Source organism: Rhinatrema bivittatum, chromosome 8 (assembly GCF_901001135.1).
Source record: "Rhinatrema bivittatum chromosome 8, aRhiBiv1.1, whole genome shotgun sequence".
Taxonomy (NCBI): Eukaryota; Metazoa; Chordata; class Amphibia; order Gymnophiona; family Rhinatrematidae; genus Rhinatrema; species Rhinatrema bivittatum.
The window spans coordinates 30,699,498-30,717,903 of record NC_042622.1 but is presented as its reverse complement, the minus strand read 5'-3'; positions in this window follow the sequence as shown (position 1 = coordinate 30,717,903).

Genomic DNA, 18,406 nt, shown 5'->3' with positions numbered 1-18,406 from the left:
ACAATAGACAGCTCACCCACTGATACTCCTACAGTGTATGGCATTAAACCTTCTCGACCACTGCAAATAAAAGATGTCTCAGGGCCGGCTCAGTGGTAAATGCTGTGCACTGCCATGAGGAGGACCTGGGTTGGATTTCTGTGGCAGCCTGGTTTTCCCAGGGTTCATAGCCCCTGGAGGAAGGGGGGGGGGGTTCTCAACTGGTGCTCAGTGGCGACACCTAGCGGCCAGACTTAGGATGTCTGGCCAAGGAATGTCACTGTGGTAACTGGGCTAAGTTAGCTGGGTTAGAGATAACACATGGGGGGGGGGAGAATCCCCAGGTAGTTACTAATGAAAGTTGCATGGCATTGGAGGCAAGCCCCAATTCGTCTGAGCTGGAAGTAGGAGAAGACTGCTGAGGGAAGACATCTGAAAAAACAAGCATTAAAGAATTACTTTTTCGTTTCCTACTTATTTTTTTCCTCTCAGAGTTCAAGACGAGGAGTAATTGTTCCGTGCACATGAAGACCACAGCATCGCTCTGCAGGTGATATCCCCAGCGGGGCACGAAGGTGTCGCTTCAGCTCACAGGCTTGCATCCTTCCTCTTCTCCCGCCAGAAATCTTTCATTTACCATTCGGAATTTTTTTTTTTTTAATTAGGATATTTGCATAATTTTGAAATTGCCATCTTGTCCACATCAGGCTGAATAATATAAAGAAAGGTGTGAGAGAGAAGAGAAGGAATGAATGTCAGTATGCAAAGCTTTCGAACAGAGAGGGCTGAAATGCAGGTTATTTAGGAGCATTTATTAATTATACACAGAATATTTGCATTCCATAGTTTTGTCATCCAGATAGGGTGCCTATGGCCTCATGATGCATTACAACCGTGTGCTAAGGAGCAGCTGCCAAATTCTCATGAGACCACCCCCCCCCCCCCCCCCCACAATAATTTGCTTTTATGTTCAAGTATATATATTTTAGTTATCCCAACAGGAAAACTATAAAGCTCTTAATGTGACCATGCATGGACCTTTTTATTAAAATAACCCATGAAAAAGCATAACTTCTGCCATTGTAATGGATCTTACCTACCCTGCAGATCTGTACCATAGCAGAGGTTCTGCTTTAAGTGCTTTTACATACTTTGCTTTAGCGAGAGAGAGAGACAGTCACTTCTGTATAATTCATGACTATATTGAAAGCTTTTAACTTCTTCTTCTTTTTTTTTTTTGGGATAACTTGCTTTCATGTGATGTATATTGTAGGGGGTCCGTAATGATCCCTCCTACGTATCAGTCAGTGTCAGGTCTTTTAGGTTTTAAATAATGCTAGACCAATGAACCCAATTATTGAGTTTACAAAAACCTGATGCAGCTAGTACCCTGCCCTGTGAGAAGTCTGCTAGCTTCAATACGCAGATACCGTCTACGCTGAGCAATTCTACAGCGCACCCAACTTGACTCCTGGGCAGAAAATTATTCCAGCCCAGTTATTATCCCTACCACTGCAGATAGTTTGGTACTAATTGGATCCCTCATTCCCATTTAAAAAATGTCTACTTATAGAAATCTGGGCTAACTGGAGAGTAGATCCTAAAGGAATCCAAGCAGATTTACACTCCCGTGGTGCTGACCTCATAGTCATAAGGAGAAATCAAGAAGATTCTTTGATCCAATAGTGGGCAAGTACGTCCCTTGTTTCATTCCTGTTCTACCCAAAATAAGCACTGAAAGAGCAGATGCAGCTTAGTTTAAGAAGGGTCATTGTCAAGCATCACACACAAGTCCGCTGTGAATACGATCCCACCAGACGTGCCCCACACTAGTAACACCTGCTATTTCTAACGCTGCACGCAAAACGTTCCTGAAATGTTGCACTTATATGGTCAAACGTTACAAAGTATGCGTGTAACTCCAAACCTTGCCCCAAATCTGCCCCCCAGGAATGCCTCCTCGCAGTCCTGGTAAACTTATGCATGAACATGACATAGGCGCCTACGTCTATCCACACGGGGGGGGGGGGGGGGGGGGAGGAGTTTTGTAAAAGCCACTTCTGCCCATAAAACACTGTTTTACATGAAGAAGTCCCTTTGAAAATTACCCACGAGATAAAAATCACTTCCATGTTGTAATCTGTTTTCACACAAGTTCTGCTGAGCAAATAAAAGCAAAAGGACAATTTATCTTCTAAATATATAAAGTGCAGGAATGCATATCCTTTTCAGAGCCTTCAAAAATATATCAAACGTTCCCACAACAGATATATATATAGAGAGAGAGCTCTTTTCTTTCATTTCGTGGGAGCCTTTCAGAAATAATTCCTGCTCTCTCCCACAGGAATTAATGATGTAATATCAGGTTTGTTTGCTTTTTGGGGCAAAGTGCTTTTTTTTTTAATGTGATGAAAATGTCAAAATTAAATTTCCCTGACCAGTTCAATTGCAGTTCAGAGAGAAACATGAGTAGGTAAAGTTTCCGTTCTCACCTTGGCCTCTCCACATCACCAGAAACCTAACTTGTCTCCCCAAATCTTCCATATATATATATATATATATATATATATAGTTATTCTCCCAGTCATCTCTTGATTGGCTCTCCCAATCTTTAGCCTCCCACCCTACTGTATGATCTCCTGGGATTTTTTTTCATGCTGCACTGTGCATTTATTTATTTTATTTTATTTATGATTTACTGCAGCAATACAAAAGCAATGCCAATGTCTATTGTAATGTTACATTTAAATAAGCAGTTTCCTACAGATCTAATGGACCCTGCTTTCGGAAAGTTGTGCACATGTCTGCATGTATTTGTGGAACAAAAATATCCCTCTCGGGGTCCCCTTGGACATTCTGACATACACTGTTAATTCAGTGTAGAGAGGGCACTGGACAGAAAAGTTATTAGGGTGGAGAGGAAAGAAGGCTGGAAAAGGGATTCTGCTTCCAATAAACAGGAAGTCCTGGAATGCACACGTGTGCGTGTCAACACATACAGGTGATCTAAAAAATAAATACCCCTGCTAGGATCCTCTTGGATCCCCTCACATGTCCTGAAAATCAAAGGCTAGGACATCAAAACGCAAAAGTTATTGGAGGGTGAGGAGAAGCAGGGGGCACAAGGACACACACACACACACACACACATGTGGTGATTTCATAAGGCTACTTTTCATCCTTCAGAAAGTGGATTAAAAATTGACTAAATTCAGGTTAATAATAAAAAAAATAAAGCTATCTACTGCCAACAGCTCATCCCATCATTCATGTGTGTTCAAGACAACAACACGTCTATATGATCAAATTAAAATATAATTCTCCATTTTCAGGATATGCAACAATTGAATACACCATCAAGGTAGCATAGCAGCAGCCATGTCCATGAAATATCTGCCAGCAAATTGGTTTAGTTTAGTTTATTATAGCTGATAAATCGCCTCTCTTTTAAAAAAATAAAAGTGGTGTAAATTTAAAAAACATTAAGCATAAAAATACAGGATATATAAAAGCAACACATGACATTCTAAATTAAACAGTAAATTATATGATATAACATGTACAAAACTATAAAGCATGAAAAACAGAACAATAAACTATTTTAAAAACATAACTAAACTATTAATCATAAAAGATTAAAGAGCGACAAAAACAGTACTAAAATAACTAATAAGAAATCTGAAGCTCAGGAATTACGTCACAGTTGAACTATAAACAAGTATGGGGAGAAGAAGTGAGACCTGTGAGGCTGGAAGGAGTTTGCCTGCTAAAAAGATCCTAACTGGTTCCTGGCGAAGGACGGAGAGGCCCCCTTCCCCCAAATTGGGCCTTGCTGATGTCATCACCGAGTGCCTCGGTTCCATCTACAAACTGCAGGAACTTGTGGCGTGCATCTGAGGAGGAGAATGGAGACCTGTGAGGTTGGAAGGAGTTTACCAGCCAAAAAGATCCTACCTGGTTCATGGTGATGGATGGAGAGAGTGGAGAGGGCTCCTAGGCACTGAAAATGGGGAGGAAGAGAAAAATCTAAAAAAAATTGGACATCCTCTCCTGCTCCTTCCCTCGGCAGCACATCTTTAAGTCCTGGGCTGAATCAGCCACCTCTGCAGCCTGCTGCTGTGTCTTTTGCAGAGGACTTGATCCTTTCTGTAATATTTCTAACACAGCAGTGGCTTCCACACCACCTCAGCTGGTTCTAGAGGCTCCTGGGGTTGAGAATTACCCGAAGTAAACTTTGCTTCGAGGGCTAGTCTTCCTATAGCCGCTCTTCCTTCGATAATCCCTTCTATGGCAGGAGTAGCTGGAAGGAAGTGAGGAATCAGTTAATGTTACTCTTTTGAATGCGTGGAGATTGATTGCCAAGGCTGGTAAAAATTTATCGCATTCTGTGTCCCAGATACATGTCTGTTCAACTGAAGAGAGAACTATGATGGAAGAGCAAGAAAACAAAATTGCAGGAGTCAAAAGATCTGTGTTGGAAATAAACTCACAAATAACTTTGCTACAAGCTGCTTGTACATCCTCCATCAAAGACAATCAGTTTGCTTTTATAGAAAATGAAATAAGATCCTGTAATTTACGCTTTCTGAACTTTCCTATTTCTAGGTTACTATCATCAGGGGATTTAGGAAGTATATATGTGAGGCATTATCCTTTGTCGAGGATAAGGTTCCTGTTCTTTCTAAATTGTATTATCTTCCTAAGAGGAAAGTGGTCTTGGATAAGGAAGGGGAACAAATTTCCTGACTAGTCCAGGGATCTCCACCTTCCTAGAAGACTCCCTTGATAACTTTCCAACTAGAGCTACTTTGCTTGTTTCTTTTTCTTTAAGGCAAGATAAGGATTTGGACTTCTATAAAAATTTTCAATGTAAAGATTTTGTTTTCTGTGGCCAAAAAATTGAGATCATTCCTGATGTTTCACAGACTACTCAGGTCCATAGGAATCAGTTTCTTTCCTTTAAACAAAGTGTTCTAGATATTGGAGCAAGTTTTTTTTTCTTAAATTCCCATGTAAATGTTTACGTTAACCTATAAGAACAATAAATTCATTTTTCTTGATCCATTATACTTAGATCGCTTTTTAAGGGATAAGGCACTGGGAAATCTTGTTGTACCTAGCAATGATAAGTAGGTGGATAGTTTGGCTGTATATTTAATAAGCTTATTACCTCATGGCTCTATTATCGTTAGTGTTTTCTTCTTTTTTATGTTTCTTTTGACACTTCTCATTAATGTGGGCTAGTATTTTGGAATTTGTTGTAAGTTCAGTATTTATTCTATGACTATGTATTTCTATTAATTCCTTCTTTTCTTTGTTTTGTTTCATTGTATAAATGATATAAATTGAATTTAAAAAAAAAAACAACAAATACAGGCAACTGGCTAACTGATCTCAAATACTCTGGAGAAAAGCCAAGTTTTAGTTCTTTATGAAATTTGCCATGGTCCTTCTCGGTTGGCAGAGTATTGCAGGAACAGGGTGCCAGGAAAGAAAAACTGCTTTCACGAGTATGTTCAAGATGAATATCCTTTGGAGAGGGCAATCTTAGTAAGTTGGTTTTTAAAAAGCACATTGCTCGTGAAGAATGATGAAGGACCAGGTGCTTGGCTAAATAAGGCAGTGTCCCCCAACAAAAGCTTTGAATGTGAGACAGCCTATTTTAAATTGTATCCAATATGAAACGGGCAGTCAGTGTAAGTCTTAAGGGGGGGGGGGGGGAGGCTGACATAGTCATTTTCATTTTCCCAAAGATTAATTTATCTGCAGTATTCTGGATTATTTGAAGCTTATACGTCAAATTTGAACTGAATCCATGATATAAGAAATTGCAATAGCTGAGATAGCAAGTAGTACATTTAAGACTAATCAGAGAAAGTTCTTTTTCACTCAACGCACAAAAAAAGCTCTGGAATTTGTTGCCAGAGGATGTGGTTAGTGCAGTTATTGTAGCTGGGTTCAAAAAAGGTTTGGATAAGTTCTTGGAGGAGAAGGCCATTAACTGCTATTAATCAAGTTTACTTAGGGAATAGCCACTGCTATTAATTGCATCAGTAGCATGGGATCTTCTTAGTGTTTGGGTATTTGCCAGGTTCTTATGGCCTGGTTTGGCCTCTGTTGGAAACAGGATGCTGGGCTTGATGGACCCTTGGTCTGAACCACCATGGCAATTTCTTATGTTCTTATATTCTTAGATTAAGATAAGTGAATACATGGAAGATCTGAGGTCCTGTAATTCTAAAAATTGTTTGAGGCTACAAATCAAATGCCAAAAATAGTAAGAATGCTCAACTAAACCGGAAACATGGCTGTTAAAACTGAGTGCTGAGTTGAACTGGATTCCCAAAGTGGAAACCTCTTTCTTCGGCTGGATAGGTAGACCAGCAATCAGTGGTGAAGGAAGAGTCTTTGAAGCTATGCTTCTGGTTGTTGCGATCCGGACCGCGGAGGTCCGCAGCCGGCCCCCTCACTTACCCCAAGCCACTCCAGGGACCGTGGTGTTCTATCCGGGCCTCGCTAGGCCCTTCCCGCGGCCTCTCTCACCAAGACGCCGCTGACGCTCGGCACCTGGCCCCACCCCCCTAGGCACGCGCACGCGCGCAGGGCCTCTACAATTTAATGGGACCAGCGCGGGAAAGGACAGCTCCACCTCCTGAAGTGATGTCAGACGCTGCCAGTATTTAAACTTGCTTGGCAGTCTTCTCCCTTGCCTTGCAACGAGGTTCCATTCTCCTGAATCGCTTAGTTGCTGTCCTGTCCTTGTTCCTGCATCTTCCTGGCTTCTGACCCCGGCTTGTCTTCTGATTTCGACTTTGGATCATCTTCCTGGCTTCTGACCCCGGCTTCTCTTCTGTCTTCGACTTTGGATCATCTTCCTGGCTTCTGACATGACTTTGATTCGGATTGACTTCCTGGTTCCTGACTCTGGCTCGTCCTTTGCTTCTGCTGTCCGCCGCCTGCCCTGACCCTTGGCCTGACCTGACTTCTGGCTTCTCTTCATCCCATCTGAATTACAGTACTTCTATCTCCTCGTCCTTTGGAGACCGCTCCTAAGTCCAAGCGGCTTGGGTCCTCACGGGCTCCTCCCGGGGGGACCATGAGCTTCCAGTGGTGAACGTCCTGTTGGCCTCCCTGCTCCAACTTCTTTGCGCCTACGTCCAAGCAGTTCGGGTCCTCACGGGCTCCTCTCAGGGGGACCGCAGGGCTTCCTGTGGTGAAGACTTCCTCAGACCTCTGCTTATTCCATCGGATCTCTTCTACAAATCCGCCTCCGGCTACAACTCCGCAGTGGGTCCCTCCCACCGCTTCATCATCATCTTCTAGCCGGCCCAAGGATCCACAAATGTAACACTGGTAACCATATGGCTTCAGATTTTGTGGGCAGAACTTTGAACTTGAAAGAATAAAGCCATTTGGAAACCTTTGTCAGGCAGTTGTTAAAATATGTTAGTGATAGAGGATTATGCTCATCTTGTGTGGCAAACCACGTAAAAGAATAAATAGAACAGTTAATGGGTCAGTACTAAAACATAGTTTATGACTTCAGTGAGTGATATCACCAATAAGAGAGTAGGACAAATGGTCAGTTTTCTCAGTGGAGAAGGGTAAGATGTAGAGTGCTTCAAGGATCTGTACTTGGACTGGTACATTTTTTTTATATATTTATGAATGATCTGGAAAGGGGAATAATGAAAGAGGTGATCAAAGTTTCAGCCAACACAAATTTATTCTGAGCAGTTAAATCACAAGTGGATTGTGAAAAATTGCAGGAGGACCTTGCAAGACTGGAAGACTTGGCCATTCAAATGGCAGGTGAAATTTAATGTGGACAAGTGCAAAGTGATGCACATGGGGAAAAGAAACCCGCACTGTAGTTACACAATTGGGTTACATAATAGGAGTTACCATCCAGGAAAAGGATCTGGGCATCACAGTGGACAATACTTTTAAATCCTTGGCTCAGTGTGCTGCAGCGATCAAAAAAGCAAACAGGATGTTAGGAATTATTAGGAAAGGAATGGACAATTAAATGGCAAATGTCATAATGCCTCGGTATCACTCCATGGTGAGGCCTCACCTGTGTGCAGTTCTGGTCACAACATCTCAAAAAAGATATAATCGCATTGGAAAAGAATAGAGAAGGATAACCAAAGTGATAAAGGGGGTAGAATGGCTCCCCTATGAGGAAAGGCTAAAGAGGTTAGGGCTGTTCAGCTTGGAGAAGAGACAGTTGAGGGGGATATGATAGAAGTATATAAATCATGAGTGGAAATAACAAGTACATGTAAATGGGTTTTCATTCATTCAAAAAAATGCAGAGACTAGCGGACACTCCATGAAGTTAATAAATAGCACATTGAAAACAAATCGAAGAAACCTCTTTTCACTCAACACACCATTAAGCTCTGGAATTCATTCCTGGAGGATGTGGATAAGGCAGTTAGCTTAGCTGGGATTAAAAAAATGTTTGGACAAGTTCCTGGAGAAGTCCATAAACTGTTATTAACCAAGTAGATTTAGGGTATAGCCAGCCACTGCTTATCAAGGCGCAGTAGCAGTATGGGATCTATTTACTGTATGAGATCTTGCAAGGTACTTATGACCTGGATTGGCCCCTTTTAGAAACAAGTTACTGGGCTTGATGGACCCTCGTTCTGACCCACTATGGTGTTTCTTACGTTCTTATGACCTCCGTATCATCTTTTTCTGCCATCACGTTTCTATTCTGGCCTCCTAGTTTTGCACAGATGTTGCACTGAAGTTCGCAATAGCTAAATAAAAGGCCGGCGGCGCAGGCTTGTCTGGGGCCGACGGTATAACATGGGAAAAGCGCACGTAAGAAGCCAGGCCAGGCAGCAGGAGGGAAGGAGGAAAGGGGGGAAGGATAAAGGAAGGGAGGGAGGGGAGTTAGCAGCGAGCAGGCAGAGAAGGGGGGGGGGCTAGGTTAACGGCAATGGGGGAGCTGGGTTTGAATCCTAGGCATGTGATTGGCAGGATTCTGGCGGGCTGTTGACGCGGCGCGGTGCGCAGGCCAGAATTACCGGGGAGTCGAAGAAGCAGGTCGCTTGGCTGGTCGTCCCTCCCACCCTCCCTTATGGTGATGTTGATGGGGTTGGGGGGAGGGGGAGGGGTTCTTGTTATTGTGGGGGTGTTGCTGTATTGTCGCAGTGGAGGCGGGAACCCGAGCCCAAGTTAGGTTGGACCAAGCCCAAGTTAGGTTGGAATGCACTGGTTAAATGGAGTTGGGGGGGGGGGGGGGGGGATGAGTATCTCGTGTAGTTGGGGGAGGGGCTGCTGCACGGGACGGCCTGCGAACGAAGGGGCTAAAGTTCGAGGCCGGAGCCTGTTCTTGCAGGGGCGAGGCGGAGTGGGCGGGAATGGGAGGGGGAGGGTTGGCGCTTGACAACTGGGACGAGGTGGTTGAGGAAAAGGGAAAAGAAAGGGGAGTAAGGGGGCGGATGTTAATACTGTTTAGAGCTGTTTAAGTTTGTAAGGGCTCGGGTTAAGGTTAATAAACTGCGGCCTAGTTGTAGGGCCACAATTGTGTCATGTGTTTTCTCGGGGGGGAGGGAAAGGATGGCGAGCCAAGCTCAAGTCTTGCCTCCCTATGTCATGCAATAGCAACATTTCTCATGTTTGTGGTTCCAGCTCAAGTTAATGTGTTTGTGAACCTCGGTGCTGGCTGGTACATGGGTCTCTTTTTCTTTATCATGTTGTTTTCCGTCCATCCAGGTTATCTTACTTAAAGCATAAGCTCCTGGACTTGACGTGAGCCTGACCCCCCGGCGTCACCTTGACTGAAGTGAAATCTGAGTACGACGTGATCAGAGTTTTGGAAAATCGCTCAAGTCTTTGTTTTAATGAGGTTCTGGATTAGAAAGTCAAATTTTCTTTATCTCCGTGAGAAGCAGTTAATGGGGCCCAATGAAACTAACCACCGAGCAACACTAGTGCAAAAATAAAAGCCACCGCAGCAGTTCTGAGCTTGTCAAGGACATGGGTACGATGCTGATGACTGTTTGTGTCATCTTACAAAGGTCCATAAAAGTGGGAATAAAAAATATACATATATATATATATATATATATATATATATTTCATTAGAATCTAAAGCGATTATCAGTGTTCTAAGTATACGATAGCCAAAAAGGATGTTGATAAAATATGTTTAAAACGGGTCTGTATGTGGCAGTCCATCTTTGAACGTAGGATCTCAGAAGCCATACAATTAAAAGGTCCTTCCCCCCCCCCCCCCCCTTCATCCCAGCTCACAATATCGAAGAAAACTTTAATCCTTTCCGAAATGAAGAATGCGTCTCTTTCCGAGAATGAACCTGCCTCCCCTCCCCCCCCCCCCGCGCTTATCTACCGAGTACATTTGTGAGAGATTTCATACTGTGAACATGATGCAGTGATCATTTGAGATGATTAATTTAGTTTATTATTAGGAATGCAAGTCTGTTGAAAAAATGAGCAAGGAAGTTCTGCCACCCGACTTCAGCTTGCGTGCTGTGGCCGGGTTTTCCTCCGGGATGATTACTTGTAGTTTTTTGTGTTTGTTGGTTTAGTACTGGACAGACAATTCCTTAACCTCCCACTGCATTAGTGCGCCAGATAATATTACATACAGCGTTAACACTGCATTCACCGGCTGCAGGTACTTATAGCAAGTGCATAACTCAAATGATGCTTAAAAAGTCATCATTGGGGCAGGAAAGCTGTCCCCCAAATCAGGATGCTTCTGAGTCTGAATAATTTAGTATTATTACATCCGGATGACTCGCTGAAACCTATTTCTCCATGTTCCAGATATCGCTGAACTGTTTCAATCAGTTTTGTCTCTTGCAAGGCTATGCCCGGCTCTTAATATTACAGTCTGGTCTGGCATTAATGCTTGAAATTGTACATCTGTGTTTTGTTTTTTTCTCTTCACCTCCATCATCAAATGTTATCTTTGATTCAAAGATTGGCAACCACGATGCGCCAGTCCCCTCTCTGCCTCAGTTTTCACCTTTGTTTTAACCGTGTTTCCAGATCTCAGGGGCTCAGGTCCTGGGTTCTTACTGAACAGTGCGCCCTGAACCTCAAGCAGCAGAGGACAAGCGTCGCAGGCAGGACTTAGATTTGAGATTGTGGCACCCGCAGGCAGTGGCTTGGGACCGTGGGAGGCAGGGGATTCCCTCGAAGGCCGGAGAACAGCAGGGGCTTCCTCCAGTTTTCGGGCAGTGTCAGAGTCTTGCCCTCTGGGCGCCTGCCTACGTTTGTGTGCCTAGATCCAGCCCTGTTCGCAGGCAGCGTGCGAGGAACGTGAGGCGAGGGGGTGAGTCTGAAGCAAACAGAACATACAGCAAACAAGGTCCACTCCGTTAACTAATCTAATCCTACCCCTTCTGTCATTCAGGGATAGGAGACAAAGGGGTGAGGCTGGAGCAGAGGTTGCAGAGCAAGGAAGCAGCCCTCTCCGCTCTAGCCACTCCCTCTTCTAGCCCCTCTCTGCCCAACCCACAGTAAAAATCTGCACCTGGGGGACAGAAGGGGAGGGGCTAAAGCACAAAGCAAAAAAGGATATTTTTTGCTCTGCTGAGTCTTCAAAAAATCTTTCCCCTAGAGGCTGCCTGTTGCCAACAGAGACAGGAGGAGGGGGAAGGCCTGTAGTGGCATCTTTAGACAGAAGTATTTGAGAGGGCAAAAAAAAAAAAAGAACAATTTAGGCATGGAGAAGGCAAGCCAAAGTGACATTTTCACACATCATGCCCACCCTCACATCAAAGTCCTCTACCTTTAAATTGGCCATAAAAGAAACCACAAGAAAAAGGTTCACAGGCCTTCTATGCAATGAAGAAATCCATGGCTAGTTTCAATCATTCGGAAAAACTATCATTAAAAATATTTAATAGCATCATTCAACCAATTCTTCTATATGGATGTAAAGTCTGGGAGTCTATATTGAATGGCAGAGTAACTCAATATAAACCCTGTACCTTCACTACACTAACAAGGTTGCTAGATACTTAAAAGACCTAAGGCCCAGAATCATTGGCCTTGCGTCCATAGGGCCTTACCAGTCATTATAAGCTGCCCTTTTCCTGATCCCTCCAAGCAAGAATGATCCTGCAAAAATACAGGACACTATTGTAACTTAGATCCTGCTAGTCATATAATGTGTACCAACCGCCCAGTCAAATACATGGAAAGGGATACACCGGACAGGTTGATTCTTACATGATCAGTGATGTGATGCCACTTTCTTAGCAAGGGGCTCTCACTAGCTCTCTTCCACTTGGTGAGGCACTTATTTTCACAAAAGTATTCAACCTTCCACCTCTCTCCATATGTAAGTGTACACAAGGGTAGGGATGTACACTTTCTTTTAACAAATGCGAAAAATACGAATGAGGCCATTTTCAATTCATTCCAACTGGAATGATCCGAAAATAGCCTCCAACAAAAATACCCCAAAACTTTGTTGCATTAAAAAAAAAAAAACTGGCCCCTGATAGTTTAGTGTCATCTCCTAGTGCTGGGCTGGGCCCAGCGCGGAGGTCTAGCTTCAGCACTGGCCCAGCTCTGAGACCTAACCCTGACGTTGAGGCCTAGCCCTGGGCCTACCCAGAGCAGATGGGAGCTACCACCACAGCCCCCTCTTACCCCTTTCTGGATCAGCAATGAAATGGGTGGGAGCAATGTCGAGTTTCTCCCATTTGGGTCTCAGCCCTTTATAAATGGCACTCTCTGCCTGGGGATGGCACCAAAATGAAGTCACTTTTGTATCTTCCACTGGTTCAGCCAGCACCATTTTAATGTACTGCCATAGTTTTTCTAAGACCATACAACAAAATGGAGTCGGCCATACTGGAGGGAGGATCCAAAATGATATCACTTCGGTGCTGTGCTCAGACGAATGGTACTATTTTTAAAGCTAGCAAGGAATACTACTCCAAAGCTCACATAAATATACTTTCCAAAACTCCAAGAAAATGTGATAAATAACAGTGAAGCCTTCATACATGGCTAAACCTTTTCACAATGTGCTCAAGACAGTAGCCCCAATATAATCATAAATCTTGTTCAAATGAGTTTTTCAAGAATTTAGATACAGATAAAAATGTTTATCCCAGCCACCATATTTTTCTTGTATATACTTATCCAAGTCAGTCATTAAAACTCAGTACTTATCCAAGTCGTCATTTTCTCAATTCTTCAGCAAAATACCATTAGTACCATTTGTGAAGCACCAGAGCAAGAGCAACTGGGCATCACTTTTATCTGGGAAGGGGGTAAGAGGAGGCTGGGGTGGGTGCTCCCCAGCTTCTGAAAGACCCAGACTGGTCTGCACCTTTCCCAAAATTGGAGAATTTAGATACAAAAAAAACTCTTCCCCACTCTTCTCCCTAATGATTCATCAATACACTTGGTGAACTCAGCTTCCACTCATTTACTCCTCTACGTCTCCTTTTCCTTCAGAGGCTCTGGTTATTACAGCCTTAGTACAACAGACACCACCTATAAACATTTCATTGCTCACTCTTGGACACATGGTAAACCCTCTGGAGACTCTTGTAGAATCCCTTTGAACACAGCTCCCATCCAAATAGATAGCTAGGCACATTCCCCAGAATCCTTGACTCTCATTCTTCTGAGGATCTCCAAGTCCAAGACCAAACCCACACCTGTGGGATCTCCTGACTCTTCTCCACCCTTTTGAGTCTCCTGACCCAACCCTCTTGGTTGCTTCCCTTTGAGGAGAAACATCTCACACTGCGAGCCTTTCCCCTTGCAGGTCCCTCTCTGGGTAGGCGCTTTCCAACAATTCCCTGCTAAAAATCTTAACCATCCCTTTTATAATGGATAAAACTCTTCCTCATCACAGCTCATGTGTGATGACTCCCTTATGATAGTGGTTTGGGAATGTACAACAGATCATTTAAAAGCTTAATATTTATATTTCATTAATTTATTTCAAAATATTTGTAACCCACTGATCCAAATGACATTCTCAGTGGGGAACAATCATAAAATAAAGCAATATGATTATAACAGCAATCATAAAATAGACCGCATTAGTAGAAAAGGCTTGCTAGAACAGCCTTTGCTCTCTTACGGAAGGATAAAGAGCATTCAATGAACCGTATTTCAGGCGAGATTGTGTTCCATAACACAGGGGCATCTTCTGCAAACAAATATTCTTAAGCATCATGTATCTGCTAGCTGAATGGCTTTACAGTAGGAATTTTTAAAAGCAGTACCCCTTGAGACTGGCAGGCTCAAAAAGGGGGTAATATATAGATATAGCTGACTGGATATAGGCAGGTACTATTTTGTAAGATGTCCCAACCTGTATTTTCACAGACTTCTACATCTGGGGGAGTCAGGGGGAATATGCTGATTGTGATTGAGTTTAATTATCAAAATCTGGGGGGGGGGGGCCTTATGGACCATAGCTCTGGATCTTTAACATATCTAGCAACGCATCTGGAGGGATGAGGAGGGGGTGGAAGTAAGGGAGATGAGGATATTGAATGCTGGGGGGGGGGGGGGATATGAGAAGGGGAGGTATCTGCAGTTTCCTCTCCTGTCTCCCTGAAATCAGCAATGCAGACTTGTGCTATCTGAGGTAGTGAGGGAGAGAAAGCGGCTGGGTAGGAGGGTGCACGAGAACCATGTGGGAAGAGGGGCTGTGCAAAAATGGTGGCAGTGACAGGGGTGTGCAAGAGAGAAGCCAGAGGGGTGCGCTGTGAAAGAAAGCAGAGGTTGCAATGGTGGCGAAGAAAGTCAGAGATGGGTTGGATTGATAGAGGGCGCGTGGGAGGGTAACAGAGCATGGGAGGTGGAGAGCCAGACGTGGGAGTGATAGGAGTAAGGGAACCAGAAGTAGTGATTGGCAGGAGGAAGGGTTTGAAAGAAAGAGGTATGATTGGGAGGGGGAGGGGGGATGTGAGAGCTAGAAGGGGTGATAGGAGGACTTGTACGATAGAAAGACAGAAAGGATATGGATAGATGGCAGACCATGCAAGGGGATAACTGAGGGATGGAGTGAGGGAGGGGAATTGGAGGGGAAATTAAATTAATACGCATCTTCCTGCTAACATAGACCCCCAGTGAAAGTACAGAACCAGTGTTAGTCTTGTCTCTGCCAACCCACACCTGGTTAAAAAAAAAAACTCGATCCCTCATATGAACTGAGTGGCCAAGGGAAAACAGGCTTCTGTGGCACTGGAGCAATCCAATGATTTCCGGCTCACGTGATCTTGATGTGCTGAATGCAGCTTTTTAAAATTTTTGCAAGGTCACCGTGCAGAGGAAAAGAGAAATACCTCAGCATATTTGCATGGGTTAATAACTGATATCAGACTGTGACTGTTTTAACAATGTCAAGTTAACCACCTGAGATTATCCCCAGAAAGAAGACACCCTGAGCCTTTGCTTCAGTTTTGTGGTGCAGTAACCATGCTTTTCTACCTTCCCTCGGTAACGAGCTTGCTCAGATTCCCTGCGGTCTGCCAACGGCTCATCTCCGCCAGCAGCAGCCAGGTCAGGTCTCCTAGAGTATGACACAGGAGTGGGTGATGCCAGCAGTGATAGCCCACCGTACACATCTGGCAACCCCGACTACTCCAGGAGATGAGTGGTTTGCTCCTCGTTCTTCATACCTTCCAATGCAGAGGGTCGTGCAGGCCAAATGATCCTGCCCACAAGTTGATCCTTAAGCCTCAGGCCTGGCCAACAGTCTAAAATCCCATGCCCCTGGCCTCCCCCACGTCAATGACCTCTCCAGGTTGCCTTTTTCTTCAGTGTCACAGCAGGCCTTGCCCTTGCTACTGCTCCACACTGTTCATTTCCATCTCTCTCATTTCCCATCTAGTCTGGTGGAAGTTTGCTTCCTTTACAGGGTGAGAAGCCCAGGTGGGAGTCCTGCATGTAGTGCTGGGACTGTGGGAGGAGAAACAGAACGCCTGCTCCAGACATCAAGCCCAAGATGAGGCTGACAGAAGCTTGCTTTGTACCTCCAGGCATTGCAGGGGGCCATTGTATGACTATACAAGGCTCTTCCCTGATGTCTCTATTGGCCAGTTCCAAATCTCAGGCAGCAGAGATCAGCCCTCTGCTTCCTACTCCAACCCCTCCCCTCCCAGGCAGCATACAAGGAACAGGCGAAGGGGGGGGTGAGCCTGGAGCAGACAGAGCACAGTGCAAATCAAAGAAGAGCCCTCTGCTCCCTAATCCAGCCCCTTTTCACTTGCTCGCGTCCTCTCCGCCTGTCTGCAGGGAAGCTGGAGTGGCTACACTTAAATGACAGTCTCTTACTCGTTATAGGTTTTCAGGATACTTAAATTTTGTCAGCCCTGTATTGACAAGCTATTTAGTAAAACCCAACATAGCTTCAGGTGGTGCCTGTTGAAGACTGCTGTGGGGGTAGGTCAGCTTGAAACAGCAAGTTACAGCGAAGATGATCAGATGCAGGGTGCGAAGGGTGGGCCACAGCTGGCGGCCATGTTGAAACTGTCTTGCTAATTAATTCATAGAGGGAGTGTGGGAAGAGGAAGCATGTTAGACAATGCAATGAAATAACATTTACACATCACATTAGTGTTCATATCTTATAAAAGCCATTATAGTATAGTTTTATCAAGAAGCATACATTTGTTTTCACTGGTACACCGTAAGTTCTGGGATCAGCTGGTTCATGGTGAAATGGGTATAGCTTCCACTGCCTTACCAATGCCTATTTTCTGGAGTTTGGTTTCACATAATTGTGGAAGCAGTGAAGTTAGGGCTGTCAACTCACCACCGGTCAACACAACAGGCTGATCCAGTTCTGGGTTTGCCCCCTGGCATTCATTTATTTGTGGTTCTGATCTTCTTACTAAAGTACATTGAGGAAAACCAGACCCAGTTTATTCTGGCCTGAGTGAGTCCTCCCAAAAGAGGAATCATTCTTATAACAGAGCATTAAGTTCTGTCGTAACAACTAAACCAAAATTAAACTACCAGTCTTAACTGGAAACAAACCAGGGATATATATATATATTTTAAATTACAAAGTATAAACAGTACACAGGAAAACAAGAGAAAATGTAGACTCAGTGAAAGAGGAGAGGGGGGTTGAAGGCTGTAACTTTGGCAAGGGGAGTTCGGGGGCTGTTCCCACTCACCCAAGGTTTGACCTCCATGTCTTGTGGGGTTTTTTTGGGTTTTTTTTTTATCAGAAAAGTCTCATTTCTCCTGCACAGATCCATTAGGCCTGCCCTCTGTACAGAGAAAAAGCTGTCCATCCACTTCTAGCCCTGCATTTCTTCTCTCCCCACCTCCCTCCCAGGCAGTAATGCTGTAGATTTTGGTGCAGCTGCAAGAACTGCAGAAACTTGAAATAAAACCAGCATAGGCTAATGCGCTCAAAAAGCCCTGAGGCAGCCCTGATCCTTCTCCCGCACCCGCTAAGGCGGCAAGGCCCTGGATTGATGTGTGGCAAGAAGTGTCTCAGGTGGAAGAGAATCCTTTAGCCACCCTTCCTAAGGAAGTGATATGCATTGTGCAGGGACTGACTAGTGCGGTGATTCCTCTTAGCTATTTCAGTTCTCAGGGGATGGGGATGGGGGGGGGGAGGAGCTCATTGTGATTGATGCAAATTGGCAAAATCTCAGGGGAGGGAATGGAGAACCTTTAACACTGTCCCATGCCCCTGAGCCCTGGCTCTTTTCAGTTCCTAGCAGATCTTCAAACATTTTTGTAAAGTTAATATTACCGTTTCCTTTATCAGCATGCCAGATCCCATTTCAAAAGCTATTGGGTAAGAGTTGGGTAGGATGGAGCTTGAAACGCACAGAGCAGGAGCAAACGTTTAGGTTACAAATATGGAACAGTATTCTATAGAGTGTACCTATATGTTAAGAGAAAAGAAGGCAGGTCTCACTTCACAGAAACTTATCTATCACAGGCTTAATGCTTAAGAACATGCCATACTGGGTCAGACCAAGGGTCCATCAAGCCCAGCATCCTGTTTCCAACAGAGGCCAATCCAGGCCATAAGAACCTGGCAAGTACCCAAAAACTAAGTCTATTCCATGTTACTGTTGCTAGTAAGAGCAGTGGCTATTTTCTTAGTCAACTTAAATTAATAGCAGGTAATGGACTTCTCCTCCAAGAACTTATCCAAACCTTTTTTAAACCCAGCTACACTAACTGCACTAACCACATTCTCTGGCAACAAATTCTAGAGCTTAATTGTGCGGTGAGTGAAAAAGAACTTTCTCCGATTAGTTTTAAATGTGCCACATGCTAACGTCATGGAGTGCCCCCTAGTCCTTCTATTATCTGAAACAGTAAATAACCGATTCACATCTACCCGTTCTAGACCTCTCATGATTTTAAACACCTCTATCATATCCCCCCTCAGCCATCTCTTCTCCAAGTTGAAAAGTCCTAACCT